We start from the raw sequence: 12,654 nt of genomic DNA on the forward strand, positions 1-12,654 counted from the left end.
CTTATGAAGGCATTGTAAAGGCTCTGGGTTTATTTTAGCGGAAAAGCAACTAAGAGTATAATTTACTTTCAAGTTTTAGCTTTCAGATTCTAGTTTGATTAGCCATTCTAGGTTAGCACCTATACTAAACAAGCATGATAGATATTATCATCCGTCAAGATTATCTCATCATCAATTACACTTTTTACTCAATGTGGCAGAAGGGATAAGCAGTCTCAATCCTCGTGAGAGGCGGACGATTCGAATCGAATTTAACCTTGCAAGGTAAACCTAACTCACACGCTCGGAATACCAACAGGGCGTTCCAAGCAACCGTTTCCCTCATATTCCGGGTTGTGGATCAGGGCCACCACAAGCGACTGCAGGACCGTACGCACACCCAATGTGTACAGGACATACGTCTGTAGCGCGACTACAAAACCCGTATTCCTGTCTGCCTTGCAGAACGTACTCCCACACGTCGGTGCGTGTAAACATAAAATAAAAGTCGAGTGGTGGAAGCGCGTCCACTTGCCGGGCCAATCGGGTACTAGGCTTACCGCTTACCATATTTCGCGGCATGTGGCTAGTACTTTCAAAAACTTAGCCACCACTACCACATGGATCGACCTTATCAACTTTTAACAAAACAGACAGGGTAAACTTCCAGGTCATGATACAGCACATGACCCTGTCCGTCATCCTTATAGTAGTTGCAGGAATGTAAACATGCAACTCCTATATCGCGCGAGTGACAGGAAATCACTCGACTTCTACCGGTCCTATTAGCGGAGCATCTATCCGATAAGGACTCGGGAGCATTACATTGGATTCCTAGGATTCATGCATCTAGGGTTTCACTTCAATTCCTAGACTTAATGCAAGATATAATATAGATAGATATAGATTGCAGTGTAAATAAAATAGTGGGATATGTCCGGGGCTTGCCTTTATTGGTGGGTCTGAAGTCAGAAATGTTAACATCTTCCGAACTTTGGTTCGGGGCTTGCGATATTCCTTGGTGACGTTCACTTGATCTTCAGACATATCCTTCGTAAACTCCTGGGAAAACTTGTAGGTACCGTTGCAGAAGTAGTCGTATCTACATGCAATGCAGCATTACATTCACAGTGTGCATATGAAACTATCTTACTTCACAATACAATTGCAATCCAGCACTCATATCACACACTATTCATATAACAATCAAAAGATTTGAAGTTAAACTTAAACAGAGCTGTAGGTGGACAACTAATTAGAATCAGCTTTTCGTTGAGGCTTACAACAGAGCCGATTGGAAACAACAAAGGTTTAGCCAATGGAAAGGTGCATCGAGTTCCTAGATGATCGATGAAGACTTCGATTACCTTGGCAGAAGGATGATTCCTAAAGCAATGGTCTTAGCTAAGATGTGCTTAAGCGTTATTCTAGGTAACTAAGTGTGGTTGTATCGACTCGATTTCGCTAGCACAACTATTGAGTGACGTACAGCCGATGGGGTATGGTTAAGGGCATAGAACCGATAGATATGTAGTCGATTTCTCAGTTGATAAATCGACTGATAGAAGTGTATAGATAAGGGTGGGAAAACTAAGGATCGATCCGCCGTGTTTGACCGATATGGAAAACGACTAGAATCGGCTTGGATCGGCCGATAGCAAGAACCCTAAGATCATGTGTGCACCTCAGATTGATCGGCTATGTGATAGCCGATGCAGGACGGAACAACAGAATTGTATCGGCAGTAGCCGATACTAGAAAGGTAACAACCATATCAGCTAATCGGTCGATGATAGAAGTATCGACTGACTGCTGTTATACAGAAACATCCTAGACTCAAGGAAAGCGGATGCTTAGCAGCTGAACTAATAGCCAACGCCGAAGCATAGCCGCAGAGATGTTTTGGCTAAGCAGCAGACACACAAGAACTAACGGGAATCCTTATACGACAAGGAACCTAAAGAAACAGCAATCAAGACGAGGATAACGTCTTGACGGTAGGGATAGGAGCATTTGTGTGATGGATTAACGAATTTACCACACTTTTCCACTTGAAACATACATCTTATGATTTATCTTTTAGTTAAAACACATGCATACAATATATGGTACAAACAAAGCATTCATTCCCTAACATTTAACCTAGACCACCGGTCAAGACTTCCAATTCAAGAGCATAACACAAACTCGTAAATGTTTACTGATTTGAAACAAGGAAAGTTTTGAAAATTTTACGAAGGACACCCTAGAACTTTCTAAAACGTAGTAATTAAGTCCCTGGTCGGGAAAACAGATAATAGGAAGTTAACGACGACATTCCGGCAAAGGAATCGCCGGCATTAAGAAGATTCAGTGGATTAGGGCAAACCTTGGTTGTGGAGAAGAACGGATGAAAAGTGAATTCCCGTGGCGAACAGGATCGGTGAAGAGAAAAGCTCGACGATGACGAGATCCCGTGGATAACGAAGAAGTTCGCCGGGAAGGGTTGTCGTGGGTGGAAGATAGCCTGTTGCCTTGTACACGCACGCGCTTGCTGAATCGAGTCAAGCCGGTCACCGGTAGAGCACTCTCGCTCGTATCCGAGGACGTGCTAGTCCAAATCTGTCCGGACCTTCGCTTTCGCCTCGCCGTGCCACGCTCGCCCTCTCTGCCTCGACTTCCGCACGGATGAAAGGAACTCGTCGTGCGTGGCTCCTCCGAGCTCGTTGCATCCGGTCGCCACCTCCGCTTTGCCGCCTTTCCTTTCGGCTTGCCGCTCCTCGTGTATCTACTGAGCGAGCGAGCTTGCATCCTTCCTTTCAATTCGTCGGCCTTCGTCGGGCGTGCTCCATTGATGGCGGTGCCCCAGACTGGCGACCGTCTCCTTCCTATGCTTGCTCGCGTCGGCGCCGGCTTGAAGATTGGGTTCCCGTTCCTGAATAACAGCCGCCATCGCCACTCCTGCACCATCGCCGACAGCCTCGTCGACACTTCCGCATACGTGTGCCTGCGCGTTCCCGCACCACGAACTCCGCGCTCAAGCTTGCGCAGACCGTTCCACAACGCGCCGCCGGTCTCGCATCCGCACACGCACGCCTGCACGTCGTCGTCCTGCTCGGCCTCCACTCCACTTGCGCGCGCTCGTTCGCGCCACTGCCGTATCCTCACCGGCTCCCTGTGTCTGCGCTCCAGTCAAGTCGCCGCACACAGCACTTGCTCATGCGCTCCTCCGCGTCGCGCATGACTGCTGCCGCGCGCGCTTCACACACCGATCCGCGCCACGCCTGGAGCTACCCATTGCCTGTTTCCGCGCCACCCGAGCCATGGCCGCGCCCGCCGCCGCGTGTCACCCGCTCCCGCGTCGCGTGCGCTCCGCGTCCGCTTGTAGCAGCGCTGCCTGGCGCCTGCCTGCCTGCACAGCGCCCGGTCCGCCCGCTCCACGCGCCGTTCGCGCGCGCCTGGGCCCGGCGCTGCCCGCCTGCGCCTTGCGCCGCTCGCGCGCGCCACCGGCTCCCGCGGCCCGCGCCGTTCGCCTCACCGGGCCGCACGCCGCCCAGCTTCCACGCACTGCCGCCGCCCGCGCCCAGCTCCGCTCGCCCCGCGCCTGGGCCACCGCCTTGGCGCCGCCCCGCCAGTGCTGCGCCTCCCGCGCGCGTGGGCCGCTCGCCTGCCGCCGAGCCGAGCTGCCGCGCGCGCTCTGGCCGCCAGCCCAGCACCTGCCGTCGCCTGGGGCAGGGCCCCCCGCATCCACGCGCGCGCCTGCCCCCTGCCGTGCAGAGCCGCTCGCCTGCTGCGTTTGGAGGAGAGAGAGGGAGGGGAAAGAACCAATGTGGAGACCAGAGAAAAGAAGTGCCGTCGGCAGAGGATAAGGGAGCACCAGGGAGAAGAAAACAGAGGAGAGGAAGGGATGGAATTCTCCAAGGACTTATACGTAATTACAGAAAATTACAAGGGCCTATTTGTAAAACAAAATTTTCCGTTGATTTAAAACCCTAATGAAGAAATGCCCAAAAATAAAGTTGGAGAGTTTTTCAAGCTCTACAATATTGCTTTAGGGCTCAAATTCAAAAACTCAAAACTCGCATCTTTGCACGTGAAATTTTGAGCAAAAGTTGGATTTGAATTACTTTTGTCCTAAGAGTGTAATTTTAAAATATTAAGGACCTAAATGCAAGAATTTATGACACGTCATAATGACGGAATAGACTCGTCATGATGACTTGCACTTTACACTTTAGCCCTGAGTAAATTTGTAAGTTACTTTTGTAACTCAAACATTTGCGTAAAAGGACTTGTACTTTTATAAAATTACACAAGCACCCTTGTTTTTACCACTTTACCCAAAATTTTTTTTACACAATTCAACACTTGCATTTCTAATGCAACTTTTGAATAAATAAATATATATTTTTACAAGGGATAAAATAAAGAAAACATATTTACAACACCACCTTTTACTTATTTTAAAATTACCTTAATCCAAATACATTTTACGAAAACAACCCTAGATTTTTCTGTAATTACAAAAATACCCCTTTTTCACTTGCACTTTAAATTTTTAAAAGCTTCACACAAACACACATGAGCTTTATACTAACAAACACATAGTTCACACTAACAAAATATATTTCTAGCATTGCAAGTACTCGAACTGTCACAGCCTTCCCCCCTAAAAAGAATCTCGTCCCGAGATTCGGACGAAAGACTCTTTAAGGGAAGAAAAGCAAATCACACATCAAAAGTGACAAAAAGCAATCACACTAGGGATGATTGATGTTGATGGTAAAAGCCATTGGAGTACGACGAGAGGAGTACAACGAGAGCATCGATAGATTGTCTATGGCATAGGAGTTGGCATAGCGAATGAGTATGACGAGAGAAGAAAGAGAAAGGTGATCAAGTTCTCATAAAGTTAAGATCACCATGAAGATGATAAATGTCAGCGACATTCATCACAAAGCTCATGGATAGCAAGTGAGGATAGCATAAGAGACTGATAGGTGATGTTTAAAACATTCTTGCTCAGAATTTATTATCTGAATGATTTAGATGAGATTGATTGTAAAACATGCCTATTGATGCTGATGCAATCAAGGGATAATGATAAGATGCTTCAATTCAGAGTGCAATGCTCGGTATATAACCATGAACATGATGCACTGCTGAGATGTATGATTACAATGATGATGCAACATGAGGATGAGGAATCCCATGCATGACCAAAATGATGCATATGCCACAATGCAATTACCATGATGTCGACCAAATGATGTATACACCATGATGCAAGGATGATGATACTTGCAATGTATGCTCGTATAAAATGCATGAAGTATGATGCATACCCTCATGAGTTGATGATGCATATGACTTGCATCCTACAACCGTTCTCTCATGACTAACACCTGGGTAGGTCTATATCCTTGGGCAAGGATCAAAAGTTAGGACACTAGTAAGGTTGCATAGAAAGAGATTGCAGTGGGGTTACGTCACATAGACCTAGTCGCCAGTGCGCTCCTAATGGCTCAATCATGTGACTGCAGTGCACATGAGGCCTTAGGTTCCGACACGGCATCATGGTCATGTGATTAAACACCACCACAAAAGAAGAATAGCAACCTTGTAGTGCCAACAGCAGCAAGATAGATCTTAGGAAACCGAAGGCAACCTGAAGTTGTATCGGAGGCACACCCGTTAGTTAGTCTATGGGTTTTCGATGATGATGCAACACCATGCACTGACCAAAGATGGTATGTGTTATGATGCATGACTTTTGCCGGGAGAATTGTATGCAAAATGTAATTATTGTCATACATCTTTTTAATTTATCCAAAATCATCTGAGCAAAAATCGAAGGTACAACTTTCAGATGTTGTAACCGGAATAGCCAACAATATAAGGTACAACATCATGAAAGGATGGATAAATCACTGAATGATGAATTGAAGGGTTTGTTGATGATTATCAAAATGTAACCATCAAAGGAAGGAATTCAATGGTTCTGCCGAAACAGATTTAAAACGAGATCAAGGATTTGATTTAGCGGTCAAGCTAAGATCGACGATAAGGTCCAAACATGACCCAACTGATTTGATTCACTAAAGACTTTCCCAACTCTAGGATAGCCTATCAGATTATGTCGGCTCCTACCACACAAAGTCAAAACAAGCATTCAGATACAAGCGCATATTTCAGTACATCAACGTATCAAACAAAGCAATCAGGTCAATCCAAGATATCATAATGTATGCATGTTCTACACGTCCTCACAAACAAAAATAACTGCCAAGTAATCTTGGTCTTACGTGGTTAAGTACGGTGGCATCATATAAATACGTCTCTCCCTATATATATACTAGTCGTTCTTACGTTCAAGCTTACGTAACGAGGTTAGCATACCTGCAGAAAATCACAATATATATATGTTGAACCTTTCATGCCAGCATGTCATGAAAGCGTCCCCAATCATTACTGTTCACTATAGAAACAGCATCTGTACAATTACCGCCGTACAGACAACGTTAACATACGTTATCGAGATAACGTATTCACGGGGGTACCGCAAAATGCGGGGGTATGATCTGCGATCGCCATACCCTGCGCCGAACCATATACTCCCAATGTAATCAACTGAAGTTGGTACATTGGCAGCATCTCAAGTAGGCCACTGCTTGAGAAACAGCGTTCGGTTCGCATCACCGACGGGAAGGCCAAGCTCCCTCAGTTGGCTGAGGATCCTTACCTTCTTACCTCACGATCGAAGATGTCGTTACAGAATGTAAAGTTGGAGTTGTGCATGAATTTAAGTTTTGACAGAAAAGTAATGCTGGTAGTTAGGGTTATATATATAGATGTTATAGCCGCCTCTATTTCCCTTATAAGCATTACCCTAGGGCTTTACGTACTAAACTCAATCCTTAACGAGTCCAACACGGCTTTGCTAAACATTTTGTTGGTCAAACTTTATACTGAAAGCATTTTTAAGGTAAAATGTATCTCCAGAGTAACCTTATAGCTCTGATACCAGCTGTGGCAGAACCAACCTGAAAAACATAAAACTAGCAAGGCTGAGTATACTAATACTCAGCAAGGCTTACCCGGGATTGGGTATACTTTAGCCCATAATTAGACTTATGAAGGCATTGTAAAGGCTCTGGGTTTATTTTAGCGGAAAAGCAACTAAGAGTATAATTTACTTTCAAGTTTTAGCTTTCAGATTCTAGTTTGATTAGCCATTCTAGGTTAGCACCTATACTAAACAAGCATGATAGATATTATCATCCGTCAAGATTATCTCATCATCAATTACACTTTTTACTCAATGTGGCAGAAGGGATAAGCAGTCTCAATCCTCGTGAGAGGCGGACGATTCGAATCGAATTTAACCTTGCAAGGTAAACCTAACTCACACGCTCGGAATACCAACAGGGCGTTCCAAGCAACCGTTTCCCTCATATTCCGGGTTGTGGATCAGGGCCACCACAAGCGACTGCAGGACCGTACGCACACCCAATGTGTACAGGACATACGTCTGTAGCGCGACTACAAAACCCGTATTCCTGTCTGCCTTGCAGAACGTACTCCCACACGTCGGTGCGTGTAAACATAAAATAAAAGTCGAGTGGTGGAAGCGCGTCCACTTGCCGGGCCAATCGGGTACTAGGCTTACCGCTTACCATATTTCGCGGCATGTGGCTAGTACTTTCAAAAACTTAGCCACCACTACCACATGGATCGACCTTATCAACTTTTAACAAAACAGACAGGGTAAACTTCCAGGTCATGATACAGCACATGACCCTGTCCGTCATCCTTATAGTAGTTGCAGGAATGTAAACATGCAACTCCTATATCGCGCGAGTGACAGGAAATCACTCGACTTCTACCGGTCCTATTAGCGGAGCATCTATCCGATAAGGACTCGGGAGCATTACATTGGATTCCTAGGATTCATGCATCTAGGGTTTCACTTCAATTCCTAGACTTAATGCAAGATATAATATAGATAGATATAGATTGCAGTGTAAATAAAATAGTGGGATATGTCCGGGGCTTGCCTTTATTGGTGGGTCTGAAGTCAGAAATGTTAACATCTTCCGAACTTTGGTTCGGGGCTTGCGATATTCCTTGGTGACGTTCACTTGATCTTCAGACATATCCTTCGTAAACTCCTGGGAAAACTTGTAGGTACCGTTGCAGAAGTAGTCGTATCTACATGCAATGCAGCATTACATTCACAGTGTGCATATGAAACTATCTTACTTCACAATACAATTGCAATCCAGCACTCATATCACACACTATTCATATAACAATCAAAAGATTTGAAGTTAAACTTAAACAGAGCTGTAGGTGGACAACTAATTAGAATCAGCTTTTCGTTGAGGCTTACAACAGAGCCGATTGGAAACAACAAAGGTTTAGCCAATGGAAAGGTGCATCGAGTTCCTAGATGATCGATGAAGACTTCGATTACCTTGGCAGAAGGATGATTCCTAAAGCAATGGTCTTAGCTAAGATGTGCTTAAGCGTTATTCTAGGTAACTAAGTGTGGTTGTATCGACTCGATTTCGCTAGCACAACTATTGAGTGACGTACAGCCGATGGGGTATGGTTAAGGGCATAGAACCGATAGATATGTAGTCGATTTCTCAGTTGATAAATCGACTGATAGAAGTGTATAGATAAGGGTGGGAAAACTAAGGATCGATCCGCCGTGTTTGACCGATATGGAAAACGACTAGAATCGGCTTGGATCGGCCGATAGCAAGAACCCTAAGATCATGTGTGCACCTCAGATTGATCGGCTATGTGATAGCCGATGCAGGACGGAACAACAGAATTGTATCGGCAGTAGCCGATACTAGAAAGGTAACAACCATATCAGCTAATCGGTCGATGATAGAAGTATCGACTGACTGCTGTTATACAGAAACATCCTAGACTCAAGGAAAGCGGATGCTTAGCAGCTGAACTAATAGCCAACGCCGAAGCATAGCCGCAGAGATGTTTTGGCTAAGCAGCAGACACACAAGAACTAACGGGAATCCTTATACGACAAGGAACCTAAAGAAACAGCAATCAAGACGAGGATAACGTCTTGACGGTAGGGATAGGAGCATTTGTGTGATGGATTAACGAATTTACCACACTTTTCCACTTGAAACATACATCTTATGATTTATCTTTTAGTTAAAACACATGCATACAATATATGGTACAAACAAAGCATTCATTCCCTAACATTTAACCTAGACCACCGGTCAAGACTTCCAATTCAAGAGCATAACACAAACTCGTAAATGTTCACTGATTTGAAACAAGGAAAGTTTTGAAAATTTTACGAAGGACACCCTAGAACTTTCTAAAACGTAGTAATTAAGTCCCTGGTCGGGAAAACAGATAATAGGAAGTTAACGACGACATTCCGGCAAAGGAATCGCCGGCATTAAGAAGATTCAGTGGATTAGGGCAAACCTTGGTTGTGGAGAAGAACGGATGAAAAGTGAATTCCCGTGGCGAACAGGATCGGTGAAGAGAAAAGCTCGACGATGACGAGATCCCGTGGATAACGAAGAAGTTCGCCGGGAAGGGTTGTCGTGGGTGGAAGATAGCCTGTTGCCTTGTACACGCACGCGCTTGCTGAATCGAGTCAAGCCGGTCACCGGTAGAGCACTCTCGCTCGTATCCGAGGACGTGCTAGTCCAAATCCGTCCGGACCTTCGCTTTCGCCTCGCCGTGCCACGCTCGCCCTCTCTGCCTCGACTTCCGCACGGATGAAAGGAACTCGTCGTGCGTGGCTCCTCCGAGCTCGTTGCATCCGGTCGCCACCTCCGCTTTGCCGCCTTTCCTTTCGGCTTGCCGCTCCTCGTGTATCTACTGAGCGAGCGAGCTTGCATCCTTCCTTTCAATTCGTCGGCCTTCGTCGGGCGTGCTCCATTGATGGCGGTGCCCCAGACTGGCGACCGTCTCCTTCCTATGCTTGCTCGCGTCGGCGCCGGCTTGAAGATTGGGTTCCCGTTCCTGAATAACAGCCGCCATCGCCACTCCTGCACCATCGCCGACAGCCTCATCGACACTTCCGCATACGTGTGCCTGCGCGTTCCCGCACCATGAACTCCGCGCTCAAGCTTGCGCAGACCGTTCCACAACGCGCCGCCGGTCTCGCATCCGCACACGCACGCCTGCACGTCGTCGTCCTGCTCGGCCTCCACTCCACTTGCGCGCGCTCGTTCGCGCCACTGCCGTATCCTCACCGGCTCCCTGTGTCTGCACTCCAGTCAAGTCGCCGCACACAGCACTTGCTCATGCGCTCCTCCGCGTCGCGCATGACTGCTGCCGCGCGCGCTTCGCACACCGATCCGCGCCACGCCTGGAGCTACCCATTGCCTGTTTCCGCGCCACCCGAGCCATGGCCGCGCCCGCCGCCGCGTGTCACCCGCTCCCGCGTCGCGTGCGCTCCGCGTCCGCTTGTAGCAGCGCTGCCTGGCGCCTGCCTGCCTGCACAGCGCCCGGTCCGCCCGCTCCACGCGCCGTTCGCGCGCGCCTGGGCCCGGCGCTGCCCGCCTGCGCCTTGCGCCGCTCGCGCGCGCCACCGGCTCCCGCGGCCCGCGCCGTTCGCCTCACCGGGCCGCACGCCGCCCAGCTTCCGCGCACTGCCGCCGCCCGCGCCCAGCTCCGCTCGCCCCGCGCCTGGGCCACCGCCTTGGCGCCGCCCCGCCAGTGCTGCGCCTCCCGCGCGCGTGGGCCGCTCGCCTGCCGCCGAGCCGAGCTGCCGCGCGCGCTCTGGCCGCCAGCCCAGCACCTGCCGTCGCCTGGGGCAGGGCCCCCCGCATCCACGCGCGCGCCTGCCCCCTGCCGTGCAGAGCCGCTCGCCTGCTGCGTTTGGAGGAGAGAGAGGGAGGGGAAAGAACCAATGTGGAGACCAGAGAAAAGAAGTGCCGTCGGCAGAGGATAAGGGAGCACCAGGGAGAAGAAAACAGAGGAGAGGAAGGGATGGAATTCTCCAAGGACTTATACGTAATTACAGAAAATTACAAGGGCCTATTTGTAAAACAAAATTTTCCGTTGATTTAAAACCCTAATGAAGAAATGCCCAAAAATAAAGTTGGAGAGTTTTTCAAGCTCTACAATATTGCTTTAGGGCTCAAATTCAAAAACTCAAAACTCGCATCTTTGCACGTGAAATTTTGAGCAAAAGTTGGATTTGAATTACTTTTGTCCTAAGAGTGTAATTTTAAAATATTAAGGACCTAAATGCAAGAATTTATGACACGTCATAATGACGGAATAGACTCGTCATGATGACTTGCACTTTACACTTTAGCCCTGAGTAAATTTGTAAGTTACTTTTGTAACTCAAACATTTGCGTAAAAGGACTTGTACTTTTATAAAATTACACAAGCACCCTTGTTTTTACCACTTTACCCAAAATTTTTTTTACACAATTCAACACTTGCATTTCTAATGCAACTTTTGAATAAATAAATATATATTTTTACAAGGGATAAAATAAAGAAAACATATTTACAACACCACCTTTTACTTATTTTAAAATTACCTTAATCCAAATACATTTTACGAAAACAACCCTAGATTTTTCTGTAATTACAAAAATACCCCTTTTCACTTGCACTTTAAATTTTTAAAAGCTTCACACAAACACACATGAGCTTTATACTAACAAACACATAGTTCACACTAACAAAATATATTTCTAGCATTGCAAGTACTCGAACTGTCACATCATCAGCTGAAGATTCGTTCCGAGGATATTCCGAAGACGGCATTCACTTGCAAGTATGGGCTATACGAGTATACGGTCATGTCCTTCGGCTTGACCAATGCTCCGGCTTTCTTCATGCATCTGATGAACAAGGTTTTCATGGATTATCTGGACACCTTTGTGGTGATATTTATTGATGATATCCTGATATATTCCAAGTCAGAAGCGGAGCATGAGAAGCATCTGAGGCTTGTGTTGCAGAGGCTCAGAGAGCACAAGCTGTATGCCAAGCTCAGCAAGTGCGAGTTCTGGATTGACGAGGTTCCGTTCCTCGGTCATGTTATCTCCAAGGGAGGTATTGCTGTGGACCCCGGGAAGGTGAAGGATGTGCTTGACTAGGTTGTACCACAGACGGTGAAGGAAGTCCGCTCTTTTCTGGGCTTAGCAGGTTATTATCGAAGGTTCATTGAGAATTTCTCCAAGATTGCGAAGCCTTTGACTTCCTTACTGGAGAAGGACGTGGGTTTCTCTTGGACTGATGAGCGTCAGAAGGCCTTCGAGGAGCTGAAGAAGAGGTTGACTACGGCGCCAGTCCTTACTCTGCCAGACCAGAGCAAGAGGTTCACAGTGTATTGTGATGCTTCGAGGGATGGTCTTGGTTGCGTCCTGATGCAGGAAGGCAGAGTGATAGCTTATGCTTCGCGGCAGTTGCGCAGGCACGAGCTGAATTATCCCACTCATGACCTGGAGTTAGCCGCAGTTGTGCATGCTCTGAAGATATGGAGGCATTACTTGTTTGGGCAGAGGTGTGATATTTACACCGATCACAAGAGCCTCAAGTATATTTTCACTCAGAGTGAGCTGAATATGCGGCAGAGAAGATGGCTAGAGTTGGTCAAGGATTATGACCTGGAAATTCACTATCATCCGGGCAAGGCTAATGTTGTAGCAGATGCTCTGAGCAGGAAGA

Source organism: Panicum hallii, chromosome 7 (assembly GCF_002211085.1).
Source record: "Panicum hallii strain FIL2 chromosome 7, PHallii_v3.1, whole genome shotgun sequence".
NCBI lineage: Eukaryota > Viridiplantae > Streptophyta > Magnoliopsida > Poales > Poaceae > Panicum > Panicum hallii.